Source organism: Alligator mississippiensis, chromosome 4 (assembly GCF_030867095.1).
Source record: "Alligator mississippiensis isolate rAllMis1 chromosome 4, rAllMis1, whole genome shotgun sequence".
Lineage (NCBI taxonomy): Eukaryota > Metazoa > Chordata > Crocodylia > Alligatoridae > Alligator > Alligator mississippiensis.
The window spans coordinates 122,551,754-122,566,704 of NC_081827.1; the positions used below are offsets into that span (position 1 = coordinate 122,551,754).

Here is a 14,951-nt window from a genome sequence, read left to right on the forward strand (position 1 = left end):
TAAAATACTGCTTTGCAGCACAAAGCAAAGATTTAAAAACAAAAACAAAAAACTCCCAAAACAAAAAAAATACCAACACAGCCTGACATTTGGAGAGGACAGAAAACATGAACAAGTAAATGGATAACTATGCGCAATATGATTGTACTTCTATATATATTTTTTTTAATTTGTGTAGTGTCATGTTTGCAAATTATCAGATTAAAGTAAAAGAGACTCCTTGTGCAGTAATGCACTAGGCAATATGAACAAGAATGTTAATATCTGGACCTTTATTAATAGATATGCTACCATGGTTATATATCCTAATTCCAAAATGCAACTTTGGGAAGGAAAAAAATCTCCATGTGCAAAGTTAAAGATAACATAAAAAAGATGAAGCTATACAAACTGGGAGTAAAAATGGCCAGAGAGGACCCAGCTGATCAGAACTGGCACAGAGCCTAGAAGACAGTAACTGATGGACTGTGTTGAAAAAGCTAATTTTTATGCATAGTCCAATCCAACAATTGCTTGAGGCCTCTAATTCTATTTAATATACAGGTGATACCTCTCCCTCTCCCTTCCCTCCCTGCCCCTTATTTCTCTGCAGGACAAGAGGAAAGAAATGTAGCCCAATCCTTTCTCCTGAGAATTTGGGGTCCTGCTTTTACAAAGTGCTTTGTAAATGTTTGTCCTGTCTGGCTGACCTACTAGCACATGTGGCTCCAGGGTATTTCAAGACTTATACATTTTAAAAGGGACAGTTGAGAATTTACATCCTTCCACCACTGAGATAGAATAGTAATCTTTAAAATTATTTCCTGCCTACAAATTTGCTTCAGTTTGCTCTATTCAGGCAGCCAAAAGTTATCAGTGAAAACAGTCTTTGATATTCATTGCTTTGGCCAGGAAGTAAAATATTGTCACAGCAATATTTTAAAAGAATATTTACCAAAAAGTTAATAGGTTTGTCATATGTGCTTTATATCTTCCAGCCATGGAATGTGCAGTTTGACATCATGCATAGCGCATGTCTGAGTCCCAGAACAGCTTCCTTCTGAAAAGGAATAGTATAAAAATGGCAACTACATATTTTTTTATTAGAGATGTTTGGATTGTAAAGCATCCTGCTCTAACTGCACTACCTAGCACAAGTATTTTGTAAAATATAATGACCTAAACCAGGGGTGTCAAACACAACTGCCCCCAACTTCTACCAGGATTGATTCAGATGTTGTTGGTGACAGGAAGAAGAGGAGCATGGCAGTAGTCTGAAGGTTAACACTGTCATTGCTCAGCGCCTGTGTAACAGGCTGCAGGCTTGCAACCTAGATCAATTAGCCAGCCCCTAACAAGCCCCCACCTAAGGGGCCTCAGCTGGCTCAGGCAATCAGCCAATAACTGGCTGACTAGAAATAAAGAGGAAGTGAGGAGAGAAAAGGATATGGAGAGGTAATGGTTTGGTGAAGAGTGAGGTTTTCTGTAAGGAGGAAGGAAGACTGGAGGTGAGTGTTAATCTATGCTTGTGGGTGTTTAGGCTGGATTGTTTTATGTTTTCTGCTCAGCTCTGTGGTGCAGGTTTACCCAGGGCTTTAAAACTTGTGTTGCTGGGGCCAGGATAAAGGTGTGTTTATTTTAGAGTACTTGTATTGTTTGGCTGAGCCCTGTAGAGCAGATGAGTCTGGGGCATTTAAGCCTGTGTTGCTGAGCCCAGAGAGAGACTAAGTTGCTGGGACCAGATTAAAGGAGCTGGTTCAAGGGCTGACTTATCCATGGGGGTGTTGGATGAATGTGTATTTTTCACCCACCCCCTTTACATCTCCAGGCTGGGCTCTACATTCCCAGCTACACTTGCAGGCCTTGCTCCTGCTCCCTTGGTCAGTGCCTCCAGAAAGCCAGGTTGAACTGCTCCACGGGCAGTATCTTGGGCACCCCAGCCCTGAACTGCACCAGGATGCACTGCCTCCTGTCCATAACCAGCTACAGCAGAGCAGTAGAAAAATCCAGAAGTTGTTCACAAACTGGTTGAAGTGATTTGGACCACCTTTAAGCCTGTAACAGAACAGAAATGCAGCGTACATTAAACTGACCTCAAAATGGCCAAAACTAGTTCTGGCCAACCCTGGCTGGATGTAGTATCAGACCTAACTGGTTTTTGGAACTTCTGTCCCAGTTCCCTTCCTGCTTCAAGTCAAAGCACAGTGCCCTCTCCTTCCCTCCCCCCAACATCCCAGGATGTCTTGCAGCCATTTGCTCTGGTGCTGCCCTGCTTCTCTGCTCCCTAGCCTGCTTCCTAAATGTATCCATCCTCTGGGGGGAGCAGAGGAACAGACCTGGGCTAGGGGGATCTGGGGATCTATACAGAGCATGAGGGGAAGGGAAGGCCCCTGTGGTGGGGGCTTTTGGATCCTTTTTTCCCCCCCCCCCCCACCCCTGTGCTAGGGGTAGCCTGGGGAGCCAATTCCCCATGTCCCCTGCACAACTGCTTGCTCTACCTGCTGCCACAAGAGGGATGGAGAAAGAGTTTCCAAGGCCCCTGCAGTGTGGGCACCAGGGAGCCCCTGCATTGAGGTCCTTCCCCCAGCTGCTTCAGCAGCTGCCACAGGAGGGAGGAGTTCTCTGGGCTGGGTGCCCACCCATGCAGTCCAGCATGGGGGCACCAGGGAACCCCTGCCTTGGGGTGGCTTCTCACCCCAGCATGGGGCAGCCCCAAGGAGCTGAGGGGGATTTTCCCCCTCCTGAACCCCAAAGCTGTATGCCCTGGGGATTATGTATTTCCAATATTTCTTGTAGCTCTTGGTTGGGGTTTGAAGTGGCAATTTAGGGGATTCATTCAGTTAATTTACCTGAGAACATGGGGGGACTGTCCTCTGATAAAGAAGGTCCCTTCTAGTATATATGATCTGAAGTGCTGTGTAAAGGTTAATTCATGCCAACAACACCCTTGAGACACTTGCCGAATCTGTATTTGTATGAGAGATGAAAGAAAAAAAATAATTAAACTTCTGTGGTTTAGGCTATGCAGCCTAATAAGTAGCCTGCTTTCTTGAAGTGCTGAGTATCTGTAAATGGCATGTTGGCTTAATTGGGGACAGTGAGTGCATATCACCTTGGCAAATCAGGCCTTTTTGTTTTGGTATTTAAATATGTAATTTAAATAGATAATCTTGGCCATCCTTATAGGAAAACGTTAATTTAAGAAACGTGCTCAAAGAACAGGGCAGTGTCCAGGAGATGGTAAAAATCATGGCTGAACTCTAATTCTCTGTTCAGTCACCTTAGTCATGTCTGAGGCTGACTTGCAGGCTATAGTACAACAGTGTGAAAATAATTTTGGTAACTTTAAAAACTTAAAAAAAAAAAAAGTTTGTTAATCTGAAGAATTCCAAGTGCTTTACAAACATGAATTTTATTCTCACTGTTCTGGTATGCCATGCATATGCTTTACTATCCCCACTTCATAGTTAGAAAAGCTGGAGCACAGAACAGTGGCTTCAGGTTACTTACTGGGTCAAAAGCAGAGATGGGGAATAGAATTTGTAGTTCTGACTACTACTCCTTGCTTTTACTACTGGAACATGCTCAAATCCTGCACCTCCATCAAAATGATGGAGAAACTGTACCCGAGCCTACTGGAGGTGACCACCAGGCCTGAGTGAAGGAATTCCTGTACCATAAAAATCCTTAATTAGATGCTTCCATAAATATCTTTTTATTGTACCCTGTAAGCAACATGTTCAGAAGCAGCTCTGGACTCCTCCCCCCCCCCCCCCCCCCCCCCCCGACAATCAGTTTAAAGAAATGCTGCCTTGGGTCTATTTACAGACCTTCCTCCTGTACTACAGGCAGTCCTGGACTTACAACAAACATCACTTACAACCTTTTGTAAACTACGACAGTTTCAAGGTTCCAACAGGTGTCCAGTGTCGTAAAGTCGAAACCAACTGCCTCTACCTGGTAAGTTTGTTGTGGGGTGTGGCAGGGGCAGATCAGTGCCCACAGCAAGGGAAGCATTGGGGCTGGGACAGGGATGCCCAGCAGGTGGCGGAGGCAGCAGGAGGTGGGGGGTGGCTCCTGCTGCTGCACACCACTGGCATGGGGGGTGGGGGGGTATGTGCCCCTGGATCTGTGCAGGGCAGGGCCAGGGCTGTGTGAGGCTGTGCTCTGGGTAGGTGGTGGAAGGTGCTCGGAGCAGGGGCTATGTCCTCCCACTGCTCACCTAGCTGGGGTGGGGTGGAGCCACTGCACTGCCCACGGACAGGCAATGTACAGTGCTGAAGCAGCCTTGGCTTCCCAGCCCTGCACAACCCCAGCTAGGTGAGTGGCCCTGCTGCCATTCACCCAGCCAGGGTGGGGCAGGATGAAGCCATAGCTCACTGGGAAGGCTGGGACAGCTCTGGCTGCTGCATACCGCTTGTCCATGGGCAACACAGTAGCTAACTAGGGAAAAAGAAATGAAAGAAAATATAACATTGAGGATGAGGGAGTAGATGCGGAATATCATGGAAGGTGTACTCTGTGCATCTAACTCCTCAATACATGAACAACCATGTTGTCCCTTGGAAAGGAGCCGTGTCATTTATGTATATAAGGGGTTGTACAGATCAATGGCTCTATAAGTAACTAAGCAATAGTGAAACAACTGGATGGATTCTAAAGCTTCCTTTTAAACAATGCAAGTATATAATCATTCAGTTTACATGAATCCAAAGCACTTGTGCTTAAGATTAAGCACATGACATGTTTTGGCTGTACTGGTAACAGGGTATGCTTGCTTGCTTTTCTTTTTTTTTTCCAATGCTTCAATTTCCTTTGTGCCGGGACTGGGCATTCAAGCTAAGTACAGACAGTCAAAAAGTCTGAGGCTGAATTAATTCAGTCTTTGCAGGTTAGTCTAGGCTGCACAGATTGAACAAAAAAAAAAAAAAAATGAACAGACTCTCAGTTTTGATTCAGGAAATGCAGCCCCATGTCTGCAGTGGCTCAAGCAGAAGCCAGGGGGCATTAAAGCATGTCTCTCTGGCACGTAGCCAGCATGGGCTGTGTTTTCTTCCTCTTCCACCTGCCCTTGAGGTCTTTGGGATTTGCAGTTTACACCAGCAGCAGGACTCTGCAGGGTTGCTTATCACTTCCTCTTCCTGCTTCCAGGTGCCTCTGTGACTTGTAGTCCACAGTAGCAGCCGGCAGGGCAGCTCTGTACTTTGGGGGAAGCTTAACCCTCCTCCCTAGACCCAGACCCAGAAGGGATTTGTCTAGAGGGACAGTGAGCCTGCTCCAGCTAGAGAGCAGATGGCCCAGCCCAGGGCTGTGAACCATATTAAAGAACTGATTTAACTTGAACCAGGAAGGGGTCTGGGACAGAAATTTCATAAACTGTTTTTGACTTAAATTAGTTGGGTCTGCTACTACATTCAACCAGGCTTATCTTAAACCCGCTTTAGCCATTTTGGAAGTGGCTTATGTGCACTGAGCTTCTGTTCTGTTACACATTTTAAACCAGTTTCTGATAGCTTTAAACTAGTTTGTGTAACTTCTGTCTCTAGCCTCAGACTACTGAAGCTTGACTATAAGAAATGTGCTTTGGCTTGCTTTGATGGTCACTTAATGTCAATACAAATGTACTGCAGGTAACTGAATTCCTGTACATGATCACTAGTGAGAAATGCCATATTTCCTAAATGACATTTTTGTGACTGAGTGGAACATTATTTACTATCATACTTGGTGAATTTAATTAAAGCTTTAGAATCAAGTGCCAGTGTGACTTGTAGGAATACAGAAACATTTCAATATCAATTCTATTAATATAACAAGAATTGAAATTTTTAAACAAATCTTCAGGATAAACAAAAAACAACGAGAATTTATACAAATCTTCTGGGATTGGAAATATCCTCCTCCTAAGTACACAACAGCTTTCATATAAAGATGAAAACAAGTCTGACAGGAAAACACAAACAGACCAGTCTATAATATAGCTATTATATAACTGAACTTCTAATCTATACTAGATATTTTTTTTTTTTTTTCTTCCTTCAGTATGAAGAACATCATAATCCAACCCCGAACTCTGGAGAAGCCAAGACCATACAACAGTGTATATTAAAAGCTACCAAACTAGTGGTGCCTCTTGCACATATTTAATGCTTTAACACCTGAGCCCTAATGGAAAAACATAGCAAAATATCCTAAAAATATATGTAGCTAGGGCACACACAAGGTATGTACCCCCTTTCTCTGAATTGAAGGGGGTTGTCAGCAGGCAGAAGTGCTATGGGAGGGAACTGTCAACCACACAGTTTCCCCTCAGTTCCCTAAAGCAGTTGGGTCCTGGCCTGACTCTAAACTATATACAGGTTTATTAATTAATAAAATTAAGTCAGATACAGATATGGGCACATGTATATAGCTTTATTTTATTAATTAATAAGCTTGTATAGAGTTAGGCAGTTGGGGGGGGGTGTGTATGTGTGTAGTCCTGTATCATTGAATATATCAGTTTTATACCTCTTATAGAGCTTCAACCCATACATGTAAGTAATGGAGCTGGAACCATTAAGTATAAGCAAACACAGGTAAATACAGCATGTCAACTGGGATCAATGCAACTAACTATTTACAGGCTGAAAGAACATTGTCATGTATGCAATGGGAATCAAAGCACAAATGCATTTGTGCTCCTGTAACAGTGAAATCTCAACTGACAAAATATATGGCACAAATGACAAAATATGGGGCACTTGCTTACCCTTCCGGGTGTCTGAAGGTGCTACTATGCTAGGGTCTCCCCATTCAGTGATGGGGAGCCTGGCTGCAGCTCTGCTAGGGGAGAAGGGGATGATGTTCCAGGCTGCTCCAACCCCTTGTGAGGGGAGGACCCTACTTCACAGAAGCTTTTGCTGGCTCCTTCCCCTGCAGGACCCCTTAGTGACACAGGGCTGCTCTGGCTCTGTGGGGTGGGTGCCTTTCCTGGCATAGTGGCTGGCTGCTGCCCAGGTCTCTCTCCCTTCCTGAGAGCTATTCATGGCCCATGCACCATCTGGCTCACTCCCTGTGGCAGATTTTGGAGGCCTGGGCCACCTCATGACACCGGGGACCCGCTGTGGGGTCATGCCATGTTGGCAGCCTGGCTGTATGTCCAGGTTTGGGGACCTGAGCTGCCTTGAAACAGCTCCCAGAGTCCTGGTCAGCTCTTTGACCCACCAGCACAGATTGCTGCTCCTTGGCTGCCTGCCAGGGTTGCAGACCTGAGCTACTTTGAGTTGCTCCCACGGTCTGGGCTCCATGCACTGATGGGGTTGAGGCCTCGGTCCCAATGAGGAGGGCTCTTCTGGGTGCTGCTTTGCCTACTAGGCTCTTCCCCAGCTCTTAATCCATTCTTCCTTCATTGTGCACCCAACATGTCACTCGTATGCTGTGTACACAGCTCCTTTTATTCACTTTGGAGGCTCGAGCCCCGAAGCTTTGCTGGATCTGCCAAATACAGGCTTCACTTGGGTCTGGGAGGCTCCTTGTGCCTCCTCTTCCAGGCAAAGTGGAGCCAACCCCACCTAGCCCTTACCTGATTGGAGCCCATCCCCCAAGCACAAGGAAGATTTTTTTTCTGAGCCCAGGACATGCCAGGTGGGATCATTAAGTCCACCACACACATTCTGAAAAAAGTATCCTCAGGATTCTAGTTGTGCCTTCAGTGATGGCTTCATGGATGGTTCTCCTCTAAAACCCAACACACAGCTTAGAATAATGATCCTTTTATTATTTAAGATTCAGTCTAGTTGGAGCACTAGGAAAAGGAACACTTGCTAACTAAATGAGTGCCTGTATTATTGGTCTGATAATCAAATGAGACTTGTATGGTGATCTCAGAGTTACTTAGGGTAACAGTGTACCATATCCCAGCATTTCCTATTGCGAGCAGATTAGTTAGATGGATGAATTGATAAGGTAGATACAAAACGGAGGTGTATTTGTGAAAAGTACTGACTTTGTCCTGATAACCTCAGAAGCGGGGGGGGGGGGAGCAGATAATAAAGGTTTTTTTTTTTTTTTTTTTTGTTTTAAATCACTGTGTGGGTGGGGGGGGAGTTAAAGGAAGAAAGATCTAAGCAATAGTAGCATTCGGAGAAGTCTGACAGCATTGGTAGAAGCCCATAGGGTATAAATAAATGCATGCTCCTGACACAAGCCCCCATGTTGCCCAAGACAAATCCATATTACTTTCATAAAAGGTGTCCAGGAATAAATGGGTCACAGACAGCAGTGTGGTAAAGCAACCACTAATTCCAAGATCTAAAATCTGTTTTTTGGTTAGAATCCGAGTCTTGGGATTCGCTGCTATGATGTTAAGTCATCTGGAGTAGTACTCTCAAAACACAGTTGGGCAGCATTTCTCCCTTACCAGACTTGCCTGGAACTGAGGAAGGACACCAGAGCCTCTGTACCCAACTCATTTAGGTGCACAGGTTTCTGGTGTAAGGGGACGTCATAAAAACAAGACCTCCCATTAGAGAAGGAAACAGAGGGTGGATGCTGCCTAATTCATTGTTAGAAGGCAGAGATGTGTAACTTAAACTTTGAGGGCCTCTTGTACTTTCCCAGTGGAGAGCTGCCACTAGTGGGATCTCATTGGGATCACATGTAAGCCTTCACACATTTTTCAAGTGGGAAACTAGACCACTCACAGGCGTGTGTCCATATTAAGGAGTCGCTGCTTAGGACCCAAGTCTCACTGTGTTTGCTTTCAAATCCACTTTTGTTTAATCAAGTGATTCAATACAGAATTATGATGAGCCAATTTCACTGTCCAGACAGCCTGCAGGAAGCCAACAAACCACTTGGTGTACATCAGCATCTTAAACTGGGTTTTAGAAAATGGCAGCCTGGGATTTGAAACCATGCCATCAATACCATTTTCCTTAGAATCACTAAATGAATAAAATACAGCTCCTCAGAAGGGGGGTTAAATTTCTTTGGTGTGTTGTCCACTGCTGTTGATCCCAAGCTTCCCACAGGTTGGAAAATTACTATCTGCCCCCTTGGCCTTCCTGGGTGGCACATAGAACTACTGTATGTAAACTCCTGTATCTATGTTACGTGGCTTATACTATAAGCAATACAAATATTCTTGACTAGTATAAATGTCAAACAATCATCACCTCTGGCTGATATTTAAACCAATATATGGGTGTTGCTGAGTGGCAGATCGGGGGGGGGGGGGGGGGGTAGAAATCTGCCCAGTATTGTTGAGAATTTCAGACGCTCCTAATTACTCATCCCCTTCTTCCCCCTCCTTTCAGGCTTTGCTCTCCACTCTAGTTTATTTTTAAAGATGAACATAATTATGACATGTCCTAAATCATTACTGAAAGTTTTTTCTTCTTAAACTCTGAATTAGGCTCCCATAATAATCAAATGAAACAAACAAAAAAAACCCAAGTGTTTGCTTTATTTGTTTGTCTTTCAAAACTGTCAACAATCATTTACAGAAATGCTTACTCCACATGATCTGCTGTCCTCATTTTGGGACAGTGGTAATCAAACTGTCAGTGCTGGTTGGTACGTAGATCACAAACACAAAACTGGGCTCTCCCAAATGAAGCCACAGTTCCCTTTTCTCCTGAATGGACAGGAAGCTGTCCCTAGGGGCATTTCCTGATAACACACAGTGTTCCTGGGTCACTTCCCTGGATGAGTACTAGCAGGCTAGCAAGCAAATCAGTATTCCATAGGATATCAAACATGATAACTGAGTGTTTTTTACCTTTTTAGCCTAGGAAGAGAAGATGCCTGATCAGTAGCATCTTCTGCAAAGATTGGGCTTGTGAAGCAGCTAAAGAAAAGAGCTGTCAGCACCTCAGGCAGTGTGGGATGGCTCAATTAAAAGAGGACTACTCTTGGGACATGCTGCCATCATCTGCTGCAGAAAAAACAAAGGTTTTGTCCCAGAATGTCTTTCTCCTGCTCCGTGTCTGCCCCAGGAAGGAGGATGCACTTGGTGTTGTCTCTGGAGTAAGGCCTTGCTACAGCTGTCAGTGTGAAGTGATTATTCTGTGATTGTTCTAGAAATGCATTCAACAAGCACAAGATTCCTCAAAGTTTTCTCTTATAATAATAAAGAAAACTATAAAAGCAAGCTGATCAGAAAACCAGTTAGAGGAGATTTTCATCTCATGACTTTATCATACATAATGATGATTTTAATAAATTCTAACTAGCAGAATTGGAATTATTTTGCCAGTTTGATGTTAGCTATTGTGGTCATTTCCACATTGGGTGTTTTTTTGTTTGTTTTAAGTATGAATATGTTCCACATCCAGAACTAAAAAGTAGGGTTCAAAGATTTTCACGTTGTGTTTATGGCATGTAACACTCTAACCTGTGGCCATTTTAGATTAGATTACAGCAATTTATACACATAGTCTTTTGCAAGGCAACGTGCTGGAGATTGTGTGTCAGAGCAGACTAGATCAATCCAGTCTGCTCTGTGTGCGAGCTGACACACACTGCACTGCATTACTTGCAGTTGTATAAGCGGCAAAATCCACATCGGCATGGAAAAGATGGTGGCGGTACACTTGTGACCTAAAACACCTTTGTGTGTTAGTTCAAAAGTGGAGCACCACCATTTTCTGCATGCTGATGGATGTTTTGCCGCTTATACAACTGTGTACGCGTTGCAACGTTAGGTGTTTTTCAAAGGTTTTTGGTTTTGGATTTTACACCTTTTACTTTGTAACCTGCATGCTATTCATTATTCTATGCCAGGACTACCAGATATTCTATATCCATATGAATTTTGTCAAAAAAAGTAAGAGATCAGAAGCTACAAAGAACAGGTGAAACATTGATAGTTGCTGTTCTTAAAAGGTTGTGATTAGTTGGGCATTGAGAATTTAGCACAAAGAACACTTTATTGGTGTTTAATGTAGCAGCATCTATAATGTATTGACTTTTAGTGCAGTCACCATGGTAAACAAAACGTTCTTTTTTCCTTTGTTTGTTAATATTAGAGAAGAGATGCAGAAACTTCATTCTAGGGGTTCATGAAGAAATTCATATTTCATAGCAGAAACCTACACTTGTATCTCCATTTTCTGTCTTGGGTTCTGTCACATAAGCAACAAATCAACCGGAATAATTTGTCCCATCAAAAGGACATCAAAACTAGGCTCTGTTAATGAGTAGAAATAAAGAGTTTTTCAGCTGCGCACAGTTCTTGGAGAACATCACAATCTTTTAGAGAAGAGTGATTGATGACATCTATTAATGATTCTCATGACTGATTGTGCTAGATGCCATACATATATACCAAGGAAGTCTCTGCCTCAAAGCTTAGAATCAAAATAAGTAAGATTGAAAGAAGAATTAATTGAAATGAAACCCACAAGTTCACAAAGGAAGTCTGTTTTAGAGCCAGGAGTTACACAAGATCTCAAGAGATCTTGGGATATGGCCTGAAGCATAAGACTAGCTATCCTTTATAGCATCACTAAAACAAGGTGATAAAGATTCTTGCTAGCTGTATGCAAAAAGATAAATAAATAAATGATTGTTTCCCTTTATTTTCTATATTGTCTCCCCCCTTCTTTGAAGCCATAATATTTTTATTTTGGGGGCTCCTATGTAGTTGTAAGTTGTAAACAAGGATGATATATTTTGTTAGTATTTGCTTGTAGTGCAATTTTGCGTTTTATTGATGTAACATACAATCAGATGTATATGAAATCTCATTAAGTTGTCACTTAAGACACTAACTCAGATGCTCTGACACAATCAAAATGAATTGTGGAGGTGTTTTTGTTTTGTACCAGCAGAAACTGGGACCCAGGAATCCTAGTACAGCAGAACAGTTACCTACTAAACATAAAATGTGGGGTGCAAAAAACATTCCTATTGCTATTTTTTTGTTGTTGTTCATACCATGTAAGCCAGGAGCGGGCAATTATTTAAGGCGGTGGGCCACTTGCTGTGTTCTGGCAAGCCATCAAGGGCTGTATGGTTAGTCCCTCCCCTTGCCCCCCAGAATTACTCCTTTCAGCAAGGAGTTTTGTCATCTCTGAACCAGAAAAATACCAAGTTATATTCTAAAAATCAAACGTACTACACCATTCATTAATTCTATTTAAAAGAATATTTGTCCTGACTTGCATGTATTTGTGTAGTGTACAAAGAGATGATAGTATAATAGCTTAAAATGAAGTCTTACTCTTGTATATTGTGGGGTGGGGGGGAGGGGGTGTGTGGGGGATTTGTCAGGGGGTGGATAGGGGCAGGGGGCTGTGGGTATGTGGGGGGTGGCTAGGTATGGGTTTTGTGGGGGGAGGATGGAGGGGAAGGGTTTGCCCACAGCCTGCCCCCCCCCCTCCCCTCCCCAATGCCAGGCAGAGTCCCTATCCCAACAGCTCCTGGGGTCCCAGTGCTGCAGCTGGGAACCACATGGTGCCAGAGCATGGCAGGCAGGAGGGAGCAAGGAAATGGCTGTGGCAGGTGGGGGAAAGGGGCAGTGGGCTCAAGCATGGGGCCAGCACTGACAGGGCCTAGAGCAGGATGGCAGGAGCTCTATGGAGCCAGGCTGGCTCCCTCTTCTCCCTGCTTAAGCAATACAGCCCAGCTCCATAAAGCACGGGTGCTGGCCTCAAGTGCTCGCCTGGCTGTCACTGTGCTCCATGTGCCTGCTCACTGTCCCTTCCCCCCCAACCTGCCACAGCCACTTTCCTGCTTCCCCCTGCCCCATCCACCAGCTGCTCCGGCATCACATGGTTCCCAGCTGCAGCACCAGGAGCAGCTGGGACGGGGGCTATGCCAGCTAGCCCTGAGGACTGGGGCAATTGCCCACGGTCCTTCCCTGCCTCTCTACCCCTCCTTATCTGCATTTCCCTTGGCACAGGGAGGCAGGAACAGTTCCAGACCAGAAGCCTCTGCTAGGCAGAGGCCTCTGGCTGGGGCTTGGGGTGGAGGGGCTAGGGCTCAGGATGGTGTGGAGCCGGGCTGACTTGCTGCTGTGGCTGTTTAGTTCTGCCACTGGTTCCCTCTGGGTCCTACCACCCTTGGCTCCTGTCATCTTTGACAGGCAGCCAGGGGCAGATAAACATTCATTTTCTAGAATTTTGGAGTGTCCTGCGGGCTGTATAGAATGCCCTGGCAGGCCAGATCTGGACCATGGGCCATATTTTGCCCACCCCTGTGTAAAGCATTTCCCAAGGGATTTTAAAAACTTCAAGCTAATAGCTTTACAAATATCTTGTCAACAAGGTACTTTCTCTTGCAAGGTTTCCTACCTTTTCAGTGCCCTTCCCAAATTAAATTACTTTCCCATAATCATTCCCCAACATCTTTCTAACATCTATATGTGCAAACAACTTATTAATAAAATACTTTGACAGGACAATATCAGGCTCTATCAAATACGTTACCAATACATTACTGGATAGGGATGAAGAAAAAGCAGTTGAAGCTTGACTCCCCAAAAAAGCTGAAGATCACCTTAGTGCTTGTACATCTTGTAGCATCAGCAGCCCCTTTTGCCATGTACAATTTGCAGTATTCTATGCATCTTTATTTAGGAGTCTTATAATGCCTAGAGTATGAGTATGAGCTTAATCCAACTGTCACTGAAGACAACAGGTGTCTTCCTTGATTTTTATCAGCTGCTGGATTAGGGTTTGCATCACAATAGGCATAGGTGGAGCCCAATTGACTCAATGTCTAGTTGATAGGAGGTATCAAGTGGGGTTCCCTAGGGATCTGTCCTGGGTCCAGTATTGTTCAACATCTTCATTAATGATTTGGATGATGGGATCATGCGCACACTTGTCAAATTTGCAGATGATACCAAGTTGGGTGGAACTATGGAAACTCCATAGGGCAAGGCTAAAATCCAGAATCACCTGGATTGACCAGAAAAATAGTTTGCAATCAGAGAGATGAGATTCAGCCAGGACAGTGCAAAATTTTGTACTTGAGATGGACCAAGTGCATATACAAATACAAACTGGGAAATGATTGCTAAGTTGCACTACTGCAGAGAAGTACCTAAGGGTTACAGTAGACCCTAAACTGAATGTGAGCCAACAGTGTGTTCTTGCTGCAGCCCCCCCACCCCTCCCCCCCATACACACACACAGAGTATACAGGGTTGTATTACTAGTGAGGCCTTGCCTGAAGTACTGTGTCCAATTTTGGGCCCCACACTTCAAGAAGGATGTGGGCAGCTTGGAAAGAGTCCAGCACAGTGCAAAAAAAATTATTAAGGGCCTTGGAGGCAAAACTTGTGAGGAAAGGCGATCTAGGGTTATTTAGCCTAAAGAAAAGAACACTGAGGTGGGATTTGATAATAGTCTCCAAATACCAAAAAGGCAATTATAAAGAGCATGAATGATGCATTCCCCCAGAGGCTGGGGGGTATGGCAACTGCCCACAGGTGGTGGCAGTGGTGGGGTTGTGGCAGCAGTGAGCAGAGAGCTCCTGCAGATGGCCAAGGTGGTGTCAGTGGGGCAGGAGTGATGAGCACCATGCTACCAGCAGTGGCAGCCAGTGGTGGTTGGGAACCACCTGCAGATACCACCAGCAGGGATGCCAGTGAGAGGGGTGCGGGTGGCCAGTGGCAACTGCCCACAGGTGCCACCGGTAGCATTGGTGACACTTCTCTCAGGGGGTGTATGTGCACCAGCATGCAACCCCTATGCATCACCGATGATAAAGAGGATAGAGATGGGTTTTTCTCTGTGACTGCAGGGGACAGGACCAGGAGCAATAGTTGCGAGCTGCAGCAGGGGAAATTTAGGAGATTAGGAGAGATCATTCTCTTTGTATGAGAATGGTCAGACATTGCAAGAGGCTACCTGGAGAAACTGTGAAATCTCTGTTTGGAAACTTTCAAAAGCAGCTTAGATAGACACTTGGCTGGTATGGTTTAGATGGGAATGATCCTGCCTTGAGGAGGGGGCTAGGCTAGATGACCTGGTGAAGTT

General features: G+C 44.6%; 1 long non-coding RNA gene across 2 annotated transcripts; it reads left to right on the plus strand.

Moving 5' to 3' along the window:
- The first annotated feature begins 1,399 nt into the window (after positions 1–1,399).
- On the plus strand, positions 1,400–11,543 carry LOC106737979 (uncharacterized). Of its 2 annotated transcripts, none has more exons than XR_009461822.1 (4): positions 1,400–1,487; positions 3,808–3,939; positions 6,022–6,202; positions 9,751–11,543. It is a non-coding gene; the product is annotated as an uncharacterized LOC106737979 (long non-coding RNA). The 2 variants fall into 2 exon arrangements; XR_002090828.2 differs by having other exon boundaries at positions 1,401–1,487; positions 3,828–3,939.
- Positions 11,544–14,951: the final 3,408 nt, after the last annotated feature.